A 3696-nucleotide genomic window follows, 5' to 3' on the forward strand; every position below is an offset into this window, starting at 1 on the left:
TGAATGTTTTTATATAATGAACGTGAAATACACGGAAGGGACGAACACGAACACAGACAAATCATTCGAAGCCTTCAATCTTCAGTCAGACACCGAATCATCATAGCAAATTTCGGCTGTTCAATTCGGATTTGCTCCAACTCGGCCAGCCCCAAGAAAAAACTAAGCTGGTGCATTAGATTTCTTGGTAGAAGACAGGAATGTGAACGCACAAGAACGATGTGAATACAAGAGACGAAAACGAATTGAAAACAGTATGAATAAACAAAACATATATAACGGTGTTGTCATACGACTTTAGACCAAATGAGACAAAAACACAACAACAACATAGCTGGCGTAGAAATAATACCGTTTCGGTTAGCGGGGACACATGTTGGTCGAGATTACGAAGGCCAACAGAATGGTTTTTTAAGAAGCAGCAGGTCGCAGAGAGGAGAGAAGATGAGACAGAGGAGAGGGAATCAAAGAGGCTGGAAGGCAGGGACAGAATCAGTGGACCAGAGAAAAGAAAAGAAAGATGGGTTAAGGAGGAGGATGGGAGGAAGATGGGGGGAAGAGAGGGAAGAATCGGAGGGCGCCAAAAAGTTTGGTGAAGTAAGAAGCAATGGCGGGTAGTAAGTAAAGACAGTGTGTATAGAGTCGTGCAGGGTTTAAAAATTGGACAAACAAACGGGGGGGTGCACGTAACGCCGCAAAATATAAGAATGAATGTTTTCTATATAATGAACGTGAAATACAGGAAGGGACGAACACGGAACACAGACAAATCATTCGAGCCTTCAATCTTCAGTCAGACACCGAATCATCATAGCAAATTTCGGCTGTTCAATTCTGATATTTGCTCAAACTCGGCCAGCCCCAAGAAAAAAACTAAGCTGTAAGCATTAGATTTCTTGGTAGAAGAAGGAATGTGAACGCACAAGACGGATGTGAATAAGAGACGAAAACGAAATTGAAAACAGTAATATATACATGTATGTATGTAAATGTAAAAAAATTCAAACTGGGACAAGAACGTGAAACATTTAGAAAACGATACAAAAAACACGGACGGGACATTCGAAGCCTTCAATCATCAGTCAAGAACCGGATCATCCTCGCAATTTCGGCTGATTAATCTTGAGATTGCTCCGATCTAGCCAGCCCCAAAGGAAAATCTAAGCCAAGCGCATTAGATTCCTTGGAAGAAAGCCTCGAATGTATACAAAACAAGGACGGAAAAACGGACGATGTTACAAGTAAAAATAAAAAAATACGTAAAAACAATAATGATAATAATAATAACAACAAAAACAGGATGTCACAGACAAGCGTCTTTTCGACAGGACGAGTAAATTTTTGAACTGGCGTTAGAAAAAAGCCTTAGGGCTATAGAGAGACAACAAAGTGTGTCTTGTCATAACGGCTGCTGGCATATATATATAATATATATATATATATATATATACGTGCATATACATACACACACAATGCGAATTCCCTATATATATACACATATGCGTGTGTGTTCATATATGTATATATCATTTCATATTTTTATACAGAAATATATAAAACAGTATATTTGTTTAGATATATCATATCCATACATGCACAAACAAACATACAAACATATACCCGCATGCGGACACACATACCCACATGTGCACACACACACACATACACAAACACACACACCCACACACTCACATACACTTGTGCATATATAGTTTCGAATCTCTCACATATTTATATCTGTAACATGTTTACTGATTGAAATTTAAATGGATCGCTTGTATCGAGTTCTTACTACTCTATCATGTATATTCGTAAACTGAACTTGTATATACATACATATATTCATAGTGGCGTACAAGCAGGCATGCATGCACAGACATATACAGTTATGTATTTATGCATGTATGTATTATGTATATCTGTGATTCGAATTTGCAAAAAGCAGAGGAACAGACATAGGGGAGAAGGAAAACAATCAAGGTGTATTAGTTTTGATGGTCAGGAAAAATGCAAAATCTTTGACCTTTCGAGCCTATACTAATCGACAGAAAGGAATGAGTAAAGAAAACATAGAGCGGAGACTGAAACGTGTCTGGAATAACGGTTTCATACGCACACACACGCACGCAACACAATACAACATAACACAACACACCCAAACGCAAACACACAAACACACACACATAATCACACACGCACACATTAATGTATACATACATACCCACTCTTTCACAATGATAAAAAGGAAATATAATTTATAGTCTTCCTCCCCGCTACCACATACTCAATAACACTATGAAATGGTCAAAACTGAAATTCTTTTCCCCCAAGATCTTAGAACCCCCCTTGGTGTAAACATCCTGTCCAGCAGAGCAAAAAAATTATTTTCTTCGTCTTCCCTCTCCCTTCCCCTCTTTTTCTTTAGCACTCATTCCAAATACAAAAGCACACACGCACACACACACACATGCTCTCCCTTTCTCTCACTTTCTCCTCATCCATCACCCCCTTGTACTGTCTTATATTCCTACCCACTGTCTTATATTCCTACCCACCACAATAACACTATAAAATAGTCAAAGCCTTTCACACAGGGACTTAGTTTGATTTGAAAATCCCACTAGAATGGGAGAAAGCGCGCTCCATGATCTAAGTTATATGATGTATAAAAACATGTAATATACAAATAAATATCTGTAAATATAAAACCTTCATAATTTCTGAGTACCACATTTCTGCTAATATATATATATGTATACATACAAGCGTGTGGCTTGTATGTATAATGCCTTCTGGCATGTATGTATAATGCCCTCTATATATAAATTAATATGTTCAATAAGAAATAATTATTTTCGAAATTTTTTCTCTTATGAGGTTTTCACGCTATCTACCTGACAATTTCGTGTTAAGTTTTCCTTATTAAGTAGTTGTCCTTAATTGCTAAATTTTTATTCCGAAAAAACTTTTCCTCTCCCGAAATGCAATTCGTAAAAGTTTGCCATTTATCCGGATGTAATATGTAAACTCACCCATGTGCTTCGTTGATGTTGATCAGTTAGCTGATCGGCTTAAGCGGGGCAGGGTCGTTGTTTATTTATAATACATTCAGGCCTGCTGATGAATACGTAAGTATGAAATCACTGTGATACAGGTCTATATATTTTTTAAATGTCTTACTTTGAAAAATTGCATTCGGTGGGATTAGTAATATTTTTGGTAGAAATGACTAATTGTCCCTCTTAGCGTGTGGCTTGTATGTATAATGCCTTCTGGCATGTATGTATAATGCCCTCTATATATAAATTAATATGTTCAATAAGAAATAATTATTTTCGAAATTTTTTCTCTTATGAGGTTTTCACGCTATCTACCTGACAATTTCTTGTTAAGTTTTCCTTATTAAGTAGTTGTCCTTAATTGCTAAATATATATATATATATATATATATATATATATATATATATAATATATATATATATATATATATATATATATATATATATACTAGCAGAGATACCCGGCGTTGCCTGCGTTACATTCAATTGAAGAATTAGAATTTTCTGTTATATTTTATGTAATGAACTTGAATATCTATGTTTCGAATTTCATCAAAATTGCTGATAAGGGTTATTTCCCTCTTTACACACCCTAAAATATTGTAATCGTGCCACATGTATCCGCTACTACATATTT

This window comes from Octopus sinensis, linkage group LG8, assembly GCF_006345805.1.
Source record: "Octopus sinensis linkage group LG8, ASM634580v1, whole genome shotgun sequence".
In the NCBI taxonomy this organism is placed as follows: domain Eukaryota; kingdom Metazoa; phylum Mollusca; class Cephalopoda; order Octopoda; family Octopodidae; genus Octopus; species Octopus sinensis.